Genomic DNA, 18,253 nt, shown 5'->3' with positions numbered 1-18,253 from the left:
TGTTCTGAACTGGGCTGTGATTGTGCAAACAGCATAAATGCTATTGTTAATGTTAAGGCAATTACTATCCTTTAAACATCGTCTCTACCCTAGTATTAGGGGGCAGTCTTCATTCAAACTAGAGGGGGGACAAAATATTGATGACAAAATACAAAACATCCATTTTCAAGGGAGTATGCATTTCTACTGAAAGCTATTGAATGTCATATTTGCGGTGATATTATGAGAAGAATTATACATTTTGTTGACATTTCACATAGCAAAATGTGAGGAGGTGTAAAATCCAGAATTTAACAACCAATATTTTTTTTTGAAATACCCTAAAATAAACCTTCTGAATTTCGCGTAACCCTAATTTTGACCCCCAGTTTGTCAATTGAGATGTTAGGAACAGATTTTAAGTAATGCAGACCGACGTGATCATCATTTATTAAAGATCTCCTATTGAACCAATTCTTTGTCTTTCAAGATCTACTCAATGCTTTATCCCCCTCTAAGAATTTGCAAGGGAATGGTGGTAAGAAGTAGCTACTAAGATACAATGTGGCAGGTAAAATGATGCTGGACATGGAAAGGAAAGGAAATAAGTATCAGCAGACACCACTGTGGCGGTAGAGCCAGTGTAAGATTATAGACATTAGAGATGCATAGACCTATTAGCTAAGTAATAATAAATGCTTAATATTTGTACAACACTTGAAAATTTAAAACACTATGGAAAAGCCAACCAATGTATCTAATCATTTACAGCACCCCTCTGACATAGGTGTTCTCTATTTTTGACATGAGAAAACTGAAATAAATAAAGGCCTAGAGTAAATGTTGTGTTTTTAAAATTTGTTACCTAAAATGTTTTAACAGACATGTTTTAAAACTGTAGTATAGACAGGGCAAGTTGTATTTTGACATGTGTTAGCTGATGGAAGTGAGCCCTGGGGAAAAGCTGCACATATCAGTAGCATTACAATTTAGGAGACTGATTCAGAACTGCATTCCTAGTGCAAAATCTTGAGAACTGGTTGTAATACACCATCAAATCAGACTGGTGGTCCTTTGTGCAGGTGTAAATAATATGTGGTGTAAGTCAGTGGAGAATCTGACCCCTTTTCTAGACTAGGAAAATGAGGTATGTTAAGCAACCATATTAGCTAATATGTGTTAATTAACTATTTTAAACCCCAGTTAGCACCTAGTGTAGACAAAGACAATAGTGTTTAAAGATGTGTTAGCTGGTTGTGGAGTTCTAAGTTTGATCTTGACTGGCTAAAATGTTTTTAAAATCTCTGCCTTTGTCTACAAGAGATGCGAAGTGGAAGTTTAAAAACCTGTTAACGCGTTAACTACCCTATTTTCCTAGTGTAGACAAAGTCGAAGTTCCATGCTTGTTTTGCTCGACCAAACTGCTGGATATTTTACTAGTAGGCCATTTAACTGACTGACCTGTCACTGTAGGAAAATTCTTTATATTGTAGAACTGTGTCTAGCAAAATTTTAAATATCTCAAGGGACAGATCTTCCTTTACTTCCCACTGTAGACTGATTATTCCATAACATAATAGAGTTCATACTTGGGAAGATTTGTTCCATAATAGTCAACTGACATGTTGCTTTTCTTAATTTCATCCTATTACTCCCATTTTATACTATCTTGTATAACATTAAATAACTTACCGTAATTATCCCTTGAGTGTGCATGCCTTTTGAGTATTTTTAGATGATTATCACATCCCTCACCTCATAGTTATCATTTAGCAGGCCTCATTCTCTGCTCATTTACATTTGTGTAGGTCCAGAGTAATAAAGTCAGTCTTACTCCTGTGAATGAGACTTAAAACATTTTCAAAAAATTTTCTTCCTAAGTCTGTCCCTTCAATCCTTAATCACTTTTGTTGCTCTTTTCAGAACTTCCTTCATCATGTCTATATTTCTCTGATACTGAGTTGAAATCTTCATTTCTGAAACATCTCATTGCAAATCCATGACTAATTTGCTGTCTTCTGTCACCCGTAGGTGAGTAGCACTAGAGGGAAAGGAAATTGGGAACATTTTAAGGATGAGATTAAGGGAAATTTATATTGAAGAGCGCTGGAGAAGAAAGCAACATAAAGAGGAATTAGATGCAGACACCTGGGTCAAAAAAGAAATAATTGGTCCTGAGGAACAGGCAAGTTAACTGGGAGCAAAGAACAGAGACAACTCATAGAGGAGGGAGGTAAATCTGAGAAATGGATCAAAATGCACATGAGAGCCTCTTAGAAAAATGCAGAGTGGGGATGAGGGGCAGTGAGAATTAAGAAGAGAGGGATGAATTTTGGAGCATGGTTGAGCCAGGAGCAGAATGGGGTGTTTAGTGCCTTGTCCATAGGGTCTAAAAGCAGAGAGGAGGAGGGAACTGGGTCTTAGAAGCATTTTATCCATTGTCTTGTCAAAATCCCAGACTGAGATTTCTGGTGCAGGGGCTGTCTGCATTGTATTTGATTGTACAGTGCCTAGCATAGTATTGCCAACCTCAAGAGATCAAAAATCATGACTCAGAACCCCTCAAAATCAAGAGATTAGCCCAAGAAACCATAAATTTTAATCTTTTTAAACTCCTCTCTTTTCCATTTTCAATGTCTGTGAAAATTTCAGGTTGAAAAATCAACCTTTAATGTCCACAGACATGCACAACTCTCCCGGGCTGCTCAGATGGTCCACATTTCTTCTCTTCACCCCTTTCATACGGGAACTGCCATCCATTTTCTGCTACTGTCTTGATAGAGCAGCAACACTTCTCTGCCTCCCGCTGGCATCTTTCCATTAAGGTACGTACCTGAAGGCAGGACTCAGTGGCAGGGCAACTCTGTGTCCTTAGCCCCCAGGTTCTCATGCAGAGCTCTGCCCAGCTCTGAAAATCATGGGATTGGAGGAGCTTCTCTTATCATCACAACAGCTCTTCCAGCAGATGTCAAAATCCCATGATTTTTGATGAGTTTGTGGGAGTTGGCAACACTGGTTGCTTGGAGATGACTTCCTTTACCTGCTGCTCACCCCCAGCTGGGGAAGCTCTCATTCTGTCCTTTCTAGCTCCCACTCCCATCATTGTCCTTTGCCTCCCTCTTGCTCCCCCATAATCACCCTGCGCCCTTTTCCCCTACAATACCTAAATCTGCCTCCAGTTTCCATTCTTTCTCCCCATTCACCTTTCACAGTGTCTCTGCTACTCCTCACAGTCCCTGTGTCCTGTCCAGCCCCCCTGAACTATACAGTGGCAGCCATTTTGCCTTTAGACCTGGCTTCAATCTCACTGAAAACCGTTGTAGCCAACTTTGTGAAGGGCAACCTCACTTCCATATAGACAGTCTGTAAGGAAATGGCAGTTATCTTTCTGGCTTCTTCCTCAATGACAGCAAAGAATCCTGTGGCACCTTATAGACTAACAGACGTTTTGGAGCATGAGCTTTCATGGGTGAATTCCCACTTCGTCAGATGCATGTGGTGGAAATTTCCAGGGGCAGGTATATATATGCAGGCAAGCTAGAGATAATGAGGTAGTTCAACCAGGGAGGATGAGGCCCTGTTCTAGCAGTTGAGGTGTGAAAACCAAGGGAGGTGAAACTGGTTTTGTAATTGGCAAGCCATTCACAGTCTTTGTTTAATCCTGAGCTGATGGTGTCAAATTTGCAGATGAACTGAAGCTCAGCAGTTTCTTTTTGAAGTCTGGTCCTGAAGTTTTTTTGCTACAGGATGGCCAACTTAAGGTCTGCTATAGTGTGGCCAGGGAGGTTGAAGTGTTCTCCTACAGGTTTTTGTATATTGCCATTCCTAATATCTGATTTGTGTCCGTTTATCCTTTTCCATAGCGACTGTCCAGTTTGGCCGATGTACATAGCAGAGGGGTATTGCTGGCATATGATGGTGTATATTACATTGGTGGACGCGCAGGTGAATGAACCGGTGATGATGTGGCTGATTTGGTTAGGTCCTGTGATGGTGTCGCTGGTGTAGATATGCGGGCAGAGTTGGCATCGAGGTTTGTTGCATGGATTGGTTCCTGAGCTAGAGTTCCTATGGTGCAGTGTGCAGTTACTGGTGAGAATATGTTGCAGGTTGTCAGGTTGTCTGTGTGCGAGGACTGGCCTGCCACCCAAGGCCTGTGAAAGTGTGGGATCATTGTCCAGGATGGATTGTAGATCCCTGATGATGCGTTGGAGAGGTTTTAGCTGGGGACTGTATATGATGGCCAGTGGAGTACTGTTGGTTTCTTTCTTGGGTTTGTCTTGCAGTAGGAGGCTTCTGGGTACACGTCTGGCTCTGTTGATCTGTTTCCTTATTTCCTCGTATGGGTATTGTAGTTTTGAGAATGCTTGGTGGAGATTTTGTAGGTGTTAGTCTCTGTCTGAGAGGTTAGAGCAGATGTGGTTGTACCTCAGTGCTTGGCTGTAGACAATGGATCGTGTGATGTGCCCGGGATGGAAGCTGGAGGCATGAAGGTAGGCATAGAGGTCGGTAGGTTTTCGGTATAGGGTGGTGGTAATGTGACCATCACTTATTTGCACCGTGGTGTCTACAAAGTGGACCTCCCGTGCAGATTGGTCCAGGCTGAGGTTAATAGTGGGGTGGAAGCTGTTGAAATCATGGTGGAATTTTTCCAGAGACTCCTTCCCATGAGTACAGAGGATGAAGATGTCATCAATGTAGCGTAGGTAGAGAAGGGGCGTGAGTGGACGAGAGCTGAGGAAGCGTTGTTCCAGGTCGGCCATAAAATATTGGCATATTGTGGGGCCATGTGGGTGCCCATAGCGGTGCCACTGATCTGGAGATATAGATTTTCATCAAATTGGAAATAGTTGTGTGTGAAGATAAAGGCACAGAACTCAGCAGCCAGTTGTGCTGTGGCATCATCAGGGATACTGTTCCTGACAGCTTGTATTCCATCTGTGTGTGGGATGTTTGTGTAGAGAGCCTTTACATCCATGGTGGCTAGGATGGTGTTTTCTGGAAGGTCACCAATGCATTGTAGTTTCCTCAGGAAATCAGTGGTGTCATGGAGATAGCTGGGAGTGCTGGTGGCATAGGTTCTGAGTAGAGAGTCCACATATCCAGACAGTCCTTCAGTGAGAGTGCCAACGCCCGAGATGATGGGGCGTCCAGGATTTCCAGGTTTATGGATCTTGGGTAGTAGATAGAATAACCCTGGTCGGTGCTCTAAGGGTATGTTGATTTGTTCCAGTGTTAGTGTAGGGAGTGTCCTGAGTAGATGCTGCAGTTTCTTAGTGTATTCCTCAATGGGGTCTGAGGGAAGTGGCCTGTAGAATTTGGTGTTGGAGAGTTGTCTGGTGGCCTCCTTTTGGTAGTCAGACCTGTTCATGATGACAACAGCACCTCCTTTATAGATGACAATCTATATCTCCAGATCCAACAATATTCCAGTATTTATAGTCAAATTTATATTTCTAATCTCAATGATAACTGCTAAATTACAGCATTGCACATGCTCATCAACTCAAAATATTAACAAAATACATCCAGTGTGACACATATGGCAATTCCTGCAACATCCTTGAAAGACCTTAGGGTATTAAGTTTATGTATTATTGTGGACTGGGATTGTATATAACCTCTCTAGAGGGCAGATGTGACGGATGTAAAACCTGGGAGTTCAAAAGACTGTACTGAAGATGTGCCAGACAAATATGGACTTTTGAGATTATAAATGTTAAGTGGATTTCCTGGGGAATCCTTAGGGATAGATTAATGCAAATTCCCAAACTCTGGTATTGGAAAAACCCAGTCTTTTGAAGCTATATCCTGAAGAGAGGGTCATTGTCTGCTGATCATTTGTTACAGAAGGCCACGATGAAAGGGCTGAGTTATATAAAGAAATGGCTAATATGCCCACTCTTTGTTCTGGTTCTGGAGCTAAAACAGGGAAAAACCTAGCAGTGGTTTTGCAGGACTAAAACCTACCAGAGCACTAGGCTGGAGTTGGTTAAGACCTCTGGTAAGCATGCTAGATTATTTAAATGTTCAATGTTTTCTGTGTAGTGATTTTACCTTGAGAATAAAAATGGTTACTTGGATGGAGTTGTGTGGCAGCTTATAACTGTGGGCAATACACTGATCAGAGCCCTTAAAAAGAAAACACAGCACAAATGCTGGCCTTTCAGGCAGTCTGGCCTGTTGGAGCTATCACAGTGCAAAGTGGTAAACAGTGTAGCCTTAAAATCCCCAGTCAGGAGGGAGTGAGATAGGGGTCTCCGCCAAAGAGAGGTGATGGCTGGGAGCCAGAAGCCTAAAATGGATGCCCTTGGTGGACCACAGAGTGGGAGTAGGGGTGCAGTTGCCCAGAACTGAGACATCCAATCTCTTGAAGTGCCATTCATCTCAGTACAAAAGGGAAGAAGGAAATGATTTAGAGCAACAAGGCCAGGGAAAAGGACTGATGCTTGAGTGTATATATTTTTTCCGCAGGGAACAAAGTCAATATTTTTTTTAATGAGCCACTGTTACCTGGCATTAGCCAATTTCTTTTTAATTTGTATAATGGGCATATGATTTGCTTAAAGTACAATAGTCTCTTCTTTTCAAATCCTGAAAGTGTTGAAAAACTCAAACTTTCCCAGGTTCCGTAAACCCTTTAGTTATTTACAAATAGCTAAAGGTTGCAGTTGAAATTTGGATTGAAATGACACAGCTTTATTTGCTTAAGCCTATAGTGTCTGGACAGTACTTGACATTTCCAGTTCTATGAGGAGGCTTTGTAGGAGAGTTTGCTAATTTGATTTTGTACCTTATGCCTACTGTACAGTTGGTTTATCCCTTAATTCTGCGATCATTCAAAAATTTTGGACAATGTCTTGAACTGCAAAACCTGTTATATATCTCTGCATAAAACTGATGCTCAGGGCCAGATGGCTGTCCCACCACAAAACCCACAGAAGGGGCCAGGATGGAGAGCATTTCAATTACAAAAGTGGTGTTTGTGGAAGAAGCAGAGCATATGTTGCCCCTAGGGGTATGTTTACACTACAATTAGACACCCATGGTTGGTCTGTGCCAGCTACTCTGGGTTGTGGAGCTCATGCAGTGGAGCTGATTGTAGTTTAGACTTAGAAACTCAGGCTGGAACCTGGGCTTTAGGACCCTGCAAGGTGCAGGGCTGCCCAGAGAGGGGGGCAAGTGGGGCAATTTGCCCCAGGCCCCGGGCTCCGCAGGGGCCCCCACAAGAACAGCCGAGGCTCCCTTGCCAGACCCAACCCCGCCTCCGCCCCTCTCCCAGAGCCTCAGCGCATCCAGGAGCGTCCCTTAACAGCTTTGCAGCGTGGCTCCGGCGGGGCCCCTGAGCTCCGCCTCGCTCAGAGGCGCGTGGTAAGGGGGTGGGGCTGCGAGCTCCAGGCTGAGGCTCCGGGTGAGGGGGGAGCCGGGAGTAAAGGCCTGGGGCCGGGGGGGTTGGCTAAGGGGCAGGAAGTCCCAGGGACAGTCAGGGCACAGGGAGGGGGCAGAGGTTGGGGGGTAGTGGTCAGGGAATCGGGGGGTTGGATCGTGGGCATTCCGGGGGTCTGTCAGGACTCAGCGGGGGGGGAGTGGATAGGGGTCAGGGCAGTCAGGGAGCGGGGGTGGGGTCCCAGGGTAGTGGTTGGGAGTGAGGTCTCTGGGGGACGGTGAGGGGACAAGGAGCAGGACGGGTCGGGGATTCTGGGGGCGGGGGGCACTCAGGGGGCACGAAGTGGGTGGGGATCGGATGGGGCAGGGCCAGGCTGTTTGGGAGGCACAGCCTTCCCTACCCTAAAACTCATTCAGCAGTTTGAGGCTTGCAGAAGAGCCAAGCTGTTAGCTTTTCCATTAGGGCTACCATCCCTTTCACTTCTCAAATGCCAAATTATAGTCTATATTTAATTTCAGTGCCATAGGGAGATTCATGTCAGGGGAGGGTAGCTTCCTTTAAAATTAGCCACTGGGAGAGGGATCACATGAGAAGAGCAATATCCTCCCCAACCCTACCAAGGGAGACCCCCCTCCCCTGCATTTCCTGAGGCTTCAAAGGAGTTAATTCAGTGGTTCTCAAGCTTTTATACTGGTGACCTCTTTCACATAGCAAACCTCTGAGTACGACCCCCCACCCCTTATAAATTAAAAACACTTTTTTATATATTTAACACTATTATAAATGCTGGAGGCAAAGCGGGGTTTGAGGTGGAGGCTGACAGCTTGCGACCTCCAGTAATAACCTCGTGACCCACTGAGAGGTCCTGACCCCCAGTTTGAGAATCCCTGGATTAATTTAATTTTAGCACCCTGTGTCCATTCACATGCATGTGCTATTTTGAGCATTTCAGTTTTCACAACATAGGCTCATCCCAGATTCTGGAACAAGCTCAAATGCTCAGTTCGTTGAGTATGGACAGAAGCTATACTAAAGACAAACCCACAGTAACCGTCTCCAGTTTGTGAAGGACTCCATGGAGTCAGTCTCTAGGAAACAGATAAATGCATGGTGGTTAAGTCCATTAATGGCTATTAGCCAGGATGGGTAAGGAATGGTGTCCCTAGCATCTGTTTGTCAGAGGATGGAGATGGATGACAGGAGAGAGGTCACTTGATCATTACCTGTTAGGTTTACTCCCTCTGGGGCACTTGGCATTGGCCATTGTCGGTAGACAGGATACTGGGCTGGATGGACCTTTGGTTTGACCCAGTATGGCTGTTCTTATGTTCTAACCTAAATGAACCCAAAGTTATGGAGACAGATATGAGTCAAGGAAGCCAGCAGAGTATCAGAAACCTGGAAAAATCTCTGACTGGATGGGCTCAGACATTTGGTCAGAAGCTGAGGTGGTTCAAAAGTTTTGGATTTTTTTTTAAGCAGAATTTTTTTGTTTCTTTAAACAATCAAACACAGCAAGCAGCAAATATTTGACTGCACACTTCTGAAACCTCAAACCATGTTCAGGTTTTAGCAGACTAATTTCAGCTTTTCAATTAAAAAAACCACAACAAGTTTTGAAGGAAAGCAGACATTGTCCGTGATTTTTTTCTGCTTTTTAAAAACCCCTAGTTTTCGATCCAGAAAATGTTTTGACGGAAAATATTTGTCCAACCCTTTTAATGAGCTTTAGTGCCTTTTACCACTAGCTGATGCTGAAAACCAGTGATACCTTGTAAAGAAGTTTTCTCAAAACTGGGTTTATGCCGAAATGCAGAAGGTTTATTTTTCCCAGGGCCTCCCGTGGATGCGAAGCAAGTGGGGCAATTTGCGCCAGGCCCCGCAGGGGCCCCCAAGAATATATAGTATTGTGTAGTATTGCAATTTTTTTTATAGAAGAGGCCCCCGAAATGGCTTTTCCCCAGGCCCCCTGAATCCTCTGGGCGGCCCTGGCAAGGTGGGAGGGTCCCAGAGCTCGGGCTACGATCTGACCCCAGACTGACCCCTGAGCCCTGCAGCGTGTCCAAGTCAGCTAGAACAGGCCAGCTGCGGGTTTTTAATTGCAGAGTAAACATGCCCTAAGAGAGTGTTGTAGTAGCCATGTCAGTCCAAGGATATTAGAGAGACAAGGTGGGTGAGGTAATATCTTTTAATCGACCAACTTCTGTTGGTGAGAGCGACAAGCTTTCGAGCCATATACCTGAAGAGCTCTGTGTGGCTCAAAAGCTTGTCTCTCTCACCAACAGACTTTTTTGTCCAATAAAAGATATTACCTCACCCACCTTGTCTCTCTAATACCCTAAGAGAGTCATTAGTGTGGAGTCCCTACTTCCACCAGTTCCCTGTAAGTATGGCTCCACTGAAGCTGTGCTGCCAGGAACTTCCCTTCCCACAGCTATTCCTGGTGCCTCAGTCTTAGGAGGAGGGAGAGTTTCCCAGCATAGATTGGGTTTCACAGGAAAGAAGCAATCCTTTAAAGCAGCTGTGTGTTTAACAAATAAACACTCAGGGTGTTTCAGGGGTGGGAAAGAAAACCGCAAACACATACATTCTCTCTGCGCTGGTTAGCAAATGAGGTGTAAATTGTTTTTTTGGAAGAAATGGAAGTGCAAGTCTTCATCTGGCAGTTTTCATGCTGAGCATCTTATAATCTTCCAGACATGAATAAAATTTCATGGTCTTTTCCTTTTCCCTTGGACACTCTCAACCAGCTTCTGCTATCTGGTCTAGGGTAACTGGACTATACTTGTGTTATTTGTCTGCCTATACTGAAATCAGTGAAATAGAACTCTGTTTGTTGGGCCAGAGCTGTAATATCATTATTCAATCTGCTGGCAGTTCCCTATTTGAATCAATAAAAGGCCAAGAGGTCTTGACAAGCTATATTTTTTCTAATATTGATCTTGATGACCAAGCTGGTGCCCTAGAGTCTAACCATTGATTTTAAAAGAGAGAATTGTCAAGTTGGAGGCCAATTTTGTGCTATTAAACACATCAGGATTTGTAATTAAAGAAAATGTCAGGCTGTCATATTTTACAAGACTGGCAAGAGCTTTTCACAGACATGCAAGCAAATTAAAAGGTGCAAATGTGCTGAAGATGTATGAATTGTGAATATATATTCTGTGTAAATAGACTATACTGAAATCCAAACCAGACTGAATAACTTTTCATAGAGCATGGGCATTGCCGGCCTTCAGTGTCCCCAGGATTTAAAAGTTTAAGGAAGTAATTTGATTCTTGGATTTAATTATATGAACTGTTTGTTTTAAGATTAAATTATGTTAATTTTACCCCCTCACTGAAAGAGCAGCAATTTAGTCACTGAAATCTCATTCTGTCTTAATGCCGCAGAGTAATCAATGTGGATATCAGACAACTGTATCATTTATCCTACTGTGTTTCTGATGGTCCAGATAATGGTTGCTAGTTCTCTGTTACCTTATGTAAGATCTAATATGCAATGGAGCTTATGATTGAGTTCTGGAGCAGCCCACACTCCATTCTAGATTCAAGCACATATACATGACTCAGAGGCAGGCCATAGCAGTGCCTCTGAGGTCTAACACAGATTAATCTTTGGGCATGTATGGCGATCCTAATGTACTTACCCCAAAATCCTCATATATTTATAGTGATGTGTGTATTAGAAAATGGCAACTACCAGCATGTATGAAGCTTGATTGATATTGAGGATAAAGGTAATTTAAGATGTAATCTAAATTTTAAATATACCTAGTGTGATTTTTGAACAGATGTATTGTTTTCCTGGCAGAATCTCTGTTTTCAAGCTGTTTGTTTTAAATTTCAAATACAGCCATTAATGCTACTTTATCTTACCAATGAATCCCAGATTGTTGTTTATATTGTGGTATTAAATTATGGATTAGTGCCCCCTTGTGTCAGGTGCTATAAATACATAATAAGGGAGAACTCATGCTCCCTGGAGATTATAAACTAAATGAACAAGATAAACAAGGGGAAAGGAATTACAGCTAGGGTACGTAGGGTATGGCTACACTTACATTTGTGCAGCGCTGGGAGTTACAGCTGTGTTCGTACAGTTGTATAGGGACAGCGCTGCAGTGTGGCCACATTTGCAGCATTTGCAGCGCTGTTGGGAGTGGTGCATTGTGGGCAGCTATCCCACAGAGCACCTCTTCCCATTTTGGCACCGTGGTTTGTCGGAAGGGGACGGAAGGGTGCCGGTCATTCTGCTTCCTGTCCCAACGCCCCGTGATACATCACTACACATCCCAGCAGTTTGGCGCCATTGTGAGTCTGCAGTGCGATTTCTGTTAGAAATGGAGGCCGAGCTGCTGAGGACCTTGCTGATGAATGTTGCCAGCACATCACGTTTGGCAGTTGAGCTATTCCTTCAGCTCCAAAGTGACAGTGAGGAGTCAGACGATGATATTGATTCGCCTGATGCGCAAGATACTAAATTGCTTGTGGCAGTAACGGACGTGCTCAGCACCGTGGAACGCCGCCTTTGGGCTCGGGAAACAAGCACTGAGTGGTGGGATCACATCGCCCTGCAAGTCTGGGATGACGAGCAGTGGCTGCAGAACTTTCTGATGAGAAAAGCCACTTTCATGGGACTGTGTGAGGAGCTCGCCCCCACCCTGCTGCGTAAGGACACGAGATTGAGAGCTGCCCTGCCAGTGGAGAAGCGGGTGGCTATTGCAGTCTGGAAGCTGGCAACTCCAGACAGCTACAGATCAGTCGCAAAGCAGTTTGGAGTGGGAAAGTCGACCGTTGGAATAGTGTTGATGCAAGTTTGCAGGGCCATTAATCGCATCATGCTAAGAAGAACCGTGACTCTGGGGAACGTGCAGGACATTGTGGATGGCTTTGCACAAATGGGTTTCCCTAACTGTGGAGGGGCGATAGATGGGACGCATATTCCTATTCTGGCACCACTCCACCTGGCATCCGAGTACATTAATCGCAAGGGGTATTTCTCTGTGGTTCTCCAAGCATTTGTGGATCACCGTGGGCGTTTCACTGACATTTACACAGGATGGCCTGGAAAGGTGCATGCTGCACGCATCTTTCGGAAGAGTGCCCTGTTCAGGAAGCTACAGGCTGGGACTTTTTTCCCAGACCGCAAGATCACAGTAGGGGACGTCGAAATGCCCATTGTTATCCTTGGAGACCCCACTTACCCATTAATGACATGGCTCATGAAACCGTATACAGGGAAGCTTGACAGGAACAAGAACTGGTTCAACTACAGGCTGAGCCGGTGCAGAATGACTGTGGAGTGTGTTTTCGGCCGTTTAAAGTGACGCTGGAGATGTCTTTATGGGAAGCTAGACTTGGGGGAAAGCAGCATCCCCGCTGTTATATCCACGTGCTGTACCCTCCATAATATTTGTGAAGGGAAAGGTGAAACATTCAGTGAGGAATGGACCTCCGAGGTTCGATGCCTAGAGGCTGAATTTGCACAGCCAGAGAGCAGGGCTACTAGAGAGGCCCAGCACAGGGCTTCAAGGATTAGGGATGCCTTAAGGGAGCAATTTGAGGCTGAAAGCCAACAGTAATATTTGGTGCCTTGCACGGGTGTGAAGAGCAGTAGTTACAATGATTTACTGTGCCTGTTTTTCCCTTGGGGTACAGTATTTCTCACTTTCTGCAATAATAAAAAATGTTTTAAAAGCCAAGAAATCATTTATTCAAAATACAGTACATAAAAGGGCAGAGGGGTAGGGTGCTGGACTGTACATTCAGAGGTTTGAATATGTCCTGCCTGGATTGCTGTGCAATACCTGCTGCACTTCAGGATTAATATGCTGCATGGTGATGGGGGTTGAGTGCATAGGGTAAGGGTCATAGTTCTCAGGGCTGGTAGGTGAACGTACAGGTGTTGGGGGCAGCTGGTGGTGGTAAGAACCAGGCTGCTGGAGAAAGGTGTTTTGAGCAAACACTGGGGCACAAGGGAGAGAGCTTTGTGGGGCGGGGGTTAGCATGGTACTGATCTGCCTGCATGGCTACGAGAGACTGCATACCGTCCATTTGGCGCGCCAGGAGGCTTATCAGCTGCTTTGTGCTTTTCTTGGTAGCCAATTCCTTTCTCCTGCTTTGTGTTTCCCTCCACTGATGCATTTTCTCTCTCCAGTCCTGCAGCCTCTTACTCTCTCTGGCATACTGATTCATAACTGCTTTCACCAAATCTTCTTTGCTTTTCCTTGGTTTCTGCCTCAAGTTCTGTAATTTTTCAGTAGGCTGTGATAGGGCCAGAGGATTCAAGGACACTTAAAAAAACAGAAATAGAAACATTTAATACAGAGGCTGCATTATTTATTATCACAGTGAAGGAGTTTGTAGACTATTTGTAGCATCATTTACACATAGCAAACATAGCACAGAGAGGCCACAACAGCGAAGACATGGTGTGTACTGGGGTGAGTGTTTCTTCCGCGACTCACCTGGGAAGGGGAGCTGCTTGAGTCAGGGCTCACTGGGGTTTCTGTGCATTGGGGAAAGCAGAGAGCAGCTGTGGGGGACCTGCACTGAACAATATCCCTACATTTTCAACAGGATTTTCTACTGCCAGATATAGCACTGCTGCGTGTTACCTGGGAAGAGCGGGAGGGTCTTCTACAGCAATGTGGATTCTACCCTGGTCCCTATGCAGCTTGCCTGTGTGCAGCAATGGTCCCCCCACCCCTCACGGCACGGTGGCGCGGACACGTTAGCCTGACTGGGACAAGGACCACGGTGGCTCTCCCTATAAACTTGCGCAAGCGCATTGCCCACGCTCTGGCTGAAACTTTTGAAGAGATTACCGAGGCCGATTACCGAGACGTGATAGATAAAATCAATGGGCTATTCCACATCTAGCCATGCATGCAGGCAGCCATAACCCCCCCCCCTTCTCTCCCAAAACATTTCCATCCTTAAAATAAAAGCTGCTTACCAGGAACCCGCTCCTCTGCTTCTTCTTCACCAACAAGTTCCAGCTGCTGCGACTGGCTAGCTTCCTCCTGGCTTGAGAAGAGCTCCTGGTTGCATGCCTCCTGGGACTCCGGGGTGTCTCCCTCCACCCCAGTAGCCTCACTCTCGCTTTCCTCTACACCCTCCCCCTCTTCTCCCTGCTCTGAACTCTCCATCGTGGTCCTCGGATTGGCAGTGGGGTCATACCCAAGTATAGCATCCAGCTCCTTGTAAAAACGGCAGGTCGTGGGGGTAGCTCCTGAGCGGCGGTTTCCCTCACGGGCTTTGCAATAGGCACTCCGTAGCTCCTTTACTTTAACCCTGCACTGCAACGCGTCCTGTTCATGGCCCCTTTGCAGCAAGGACTTTGATATCTGCCCATAGGTATCATAATTTCTACGGCTGGAGCGCAGCTGTGACTGCACAGCTTCCTCACCCCAAACACTGATGAGGTCCTGCAGCTCGGAAGTGTTCCATGCTGGGGCTCGTTTGGGGCGTGGGGGCATGGTCAGTGATTGATTGATTACACTCCACACCTGGCTGAGCAAACAGGAAGGGGATTTTTAAAATTCCCGGGGCATTTAAAGGGCTGGTCACCTGAGCCCAGGGCAGTGGAGTGCGAAACGATGAGCAGAGTGGCTGAAAAGGTATGCTGGGATACCTCCTAATACCCTGGAGGCCAATAAAAGCGCTTTTGGTGGCCACACTTGATGAGCAGCGCTGCATCACCAGCGCCGGAATCGCTACACCCCAAGCAGACCAGATGTACAGCCAGCGCTGCAACCAGGGAGTTGCAGCGCTGGCTGTGCTTTGCAAGTGTGGACACAGAGTGAGTTGCAGCGCTGTAACCCCATCACCAGCGCTGCAACTCTCCAGTGTAGCCAAGCCCTAAGGCCCAGAGGAATTAATGACTGGACTTTCAAAAATTGCCCAGCTTCCATTTAAGCACTCAAATAAATCACCAGATTTTCGAAAAAGGGCAGGGTGGGTGTTGCGCTCTAGAAAAGTGGCCATAAGTGCGGTTGAGCTCTGCTTAAAATCTGGCTCCAGTTGCGGGTGATGATGAACATTTAATTATCTGGCCCCACGTGATTTGCCCAGGGTCACCCAGGGAACCTGTGTCAGAGCCAAGAACCAAAGTGCTTGTCTACATGGCCTTGTAGTACAGACTGAGGGGGTATGAATTGCAGTGCACATTGAAGTGCTGCACAGTAACTCCCCAGTGTGGCTGCTGCCAGTGCAAACTGAAAGGTACTTTGCATTAACATAGTCCTGTAGGCGACGTAAATTAGGTACCTTTTAGTTTGCGCTAGCAGCATCTATATGGGGGATTTACAGTGAAGCACTTTGTTGCGCATTGCAATTTACACCCTTTTATCCGAACTATAGGGCCATGTCGACAAGCCCTACAACATAGCCCCAGCCCCAAAGGATTCTTGTTTTTCCTGAACTCAGCACCTGCATTTCAATTTTCACAGCTGTTCTTGACTTAGAATTCTTGGGAATTGCACTGAAATGGCATTTCTCTTTGTTTCAGTGACTTGTTTTGGTTTTGGGTAGAGGGAAATTGTCTTTTAGAGTGTGTTTCTTGGAGAGAAGTCCCAATTTCACAACGTTGTATTAACCTCAGTGTATAAGAATGTCCACAGGCTTTTCTTTAGCAGAGATTTTATTTGAATGCACAAATTCCAAGAAGGATCTCTAGTCTATTTTTACAGACGGTAAGGGACATTAAAATGCTTTAGGAATCAACTTCATTAGCTGACTCCACATCAGCTTGAATAGTACAGATAAGGAAATAGTGCACTTATGTTATCTGGCAATCAGTTCTGGTTCAAGGCTTTTCAAAAGATGGGAAGGGAAAGATTGCTTTATATACAATATATAATATACAAAGAATAGATGTCATAGTTAAAAGGTTTCATTATTGGTATGGAGAGGCAGTAGCTGCTCTATAGTTAAGGTTTCACTAGCTTACATTCTAAAACTCCATAATAGCAGCCCTTTGGAAAATTCATTTGGCCTAAAAATTGTCAGATTTACTGTCAAAGGCAAAGCTTTTGCAAAGGGTGAAGAAAATTAACCAAATCTTATGAGTTACAGATCATTAAGGTTTCACCTAGATTTGAATTGCTGAGCTTATCTTAATGTTTCTGTGTCTTCCTCTAGGCTCAAAATGATTTGTTACTAACTGTTCACATTTTCCACATAGATACATTTCTTTGAAAATTTATGTCCCTGCTAAATTTGAAGGAAAAAAAAGGGATTCAGCAAAGTTTATTAGCAGTTTTTTCTAGTGTCTGATCCTTCTATCATGAATGTCAATTTTTTAAATAGAATTATTAATAATTTATGTGGGAGTTTCTTCATTTGTTCATCTGATAAATTCTTTCCTTCAGTGAGAGCAGTGTGTGTGGGAGTATGTTGCCCTCTATTGTTTGGCAGAGGCTTAGAAAAAAAAAATAAAAATAAGGTAATACTTAACAGAGTTCTTCATTTAATTCACATGGCAGAGAGCTATTTTTGTAGATATCAGAACAGAGTTCCAGTTGGAATTCTGCAAGTGTATTTGTTTGGCTTTCTATGTAGAGGTGGTAGATTTATATAGTAACTCCATAGTAACCATGGTTCCATTCTATGCTAGATTTTAATGAATCAGTAATGGAAAAAAAATCCTTCTTATAAATATTCTATAAAATGTATAGGGCTACATCTCATTGACAGCTAGAACACACCATGAAAACTGTGATGAAATTGAGCCAAGTACTTTCTGAGATTAAAAAGACTTTAAAAAGTCTCTATTTTTAAATGTTTGCAGGTTCTAATGTTTCTTGTATTCCTTTAGAGAGGTAATCACGTCACACCACAACACTTGAAAAGTAGGAAGATGTAAACGCTGCTGAATGAAAGGGTGGGAATAATGAAAAGTTTAAGCAATTGTCATTATTAGAAAATACATGCCATTCTCTACCATTGAAGCCCACAGATCAAAAGCATGGTGACAGAAAATAATTTAATTGCCATGTTCCAAACTGGCCCCAAAATGAAAAGAAACTACAGGAACTCCTGTATCACCACCCCCCAACGAAGTTACATCTTTGTCCCAAGTAATGTACACGGGTCTGTTATCCCCCTGGTATTGGCAAAGAACAGAGAGTTTGAGTGACTTCTCAGAGGTTACATAGGAAGTATGTGGCAGAGCTATGAGCAAAAACCCTGGTCTAAAATGACACATACCTAATGTTTTATTAACTAGGCTACAGAGGATCTCAAACAAATAGCATAATCAAATCCTTTTGTTTGGAATAACCATAAAATGGAGATAACAATGCCTTTCCAGCAACTCACGTTTGTAAAATGGTTTGAGACTGACAGCTGAAAAGACAGGACACAAACATTATTAGCCAAAATTTTCAGCGGGTTTAATGGTGCAACAGAGGAGCTTAGTGATATGGCAGTGATGTACTGTGGCCAAAGGGACTCTTACTATTTCTTTTTTTATATTAACGTAGCACCTTTGAGCCCTAGTCAAGGACCAAAACCGCATTGTGCTAGGTGCTGAAAAAACACAACAAAAAGATGGTCCCAGCCCTAAAGAGTTTACAATCTAATTATAATACAAGATACAGCAGACACCTATAGGTGGATGAGTACAAAGAAACAATGAGACAATATTGTTCAGTATGATAGGCAGTGGTACCAGTACACCATTGGCAATTTCTTTGTAGTGATCGCTTAAAAAGATGCATTTAAAGGAGAACAGAAATAGCTTTGTAGGTGTTCATGGGGAGCTCCTTTCAAGGATGAGGGGCAACATGGGAGACAATATGAAGGCGCTTGCTTGAAAATTTAACAAGTGGGCAATAGAAACTGGTATCATGGGCCAATCAGAGGCAGGAGTCAACTTTT

At 44.2% G+C, this 18,253-nt stretch overlaps 1 protein-coding gene across 4 annotated transcripts in view; it reads left to right on the top strand.

Moving 5' to 3' along the window:
• CNTN5 (contactin 5) overlaps window positions 1–18,253 on the top strand; it is a 1,071,723-nt gene that overhangs the window by 287,615 nt on the left and 765,855 nt on the right. Inside the window, exon 2 of one of the 4 annotated variants that reach the window (XM_050940418.1) lies at window positions 1,903–2,010. The exons of the other annotated variants lie outside the window; for them this stretch is intronic. The gene's annotated coding sequence lies outside the window, so the exon portion shown is untranslated. The remainder of the gene's footprint in view (window positions 1–1,902; window positions 2,011–18,253) is intronic. 4 annotated transcript variants of the gene reach the window in all.

Source organism: Gopherus flavomarginatus, chromosome 1 (assembly GCF_025201925.1).
Source record: "Gopherus flavomarginatus isolate rGopFla2 chromosome 1, rGopFla2.mat.asm, whole genome shotgun sequence".
NCBI lineage: Eukaryota > Metazoa > Chordata > Testudines > Testudinidae > Gopherus > Gopherus flavomarginatus.
Note: the sequence above shows the minus strand (reverse complement) of the source record. Positions and strands in the feature narration are given on the sequence as shown.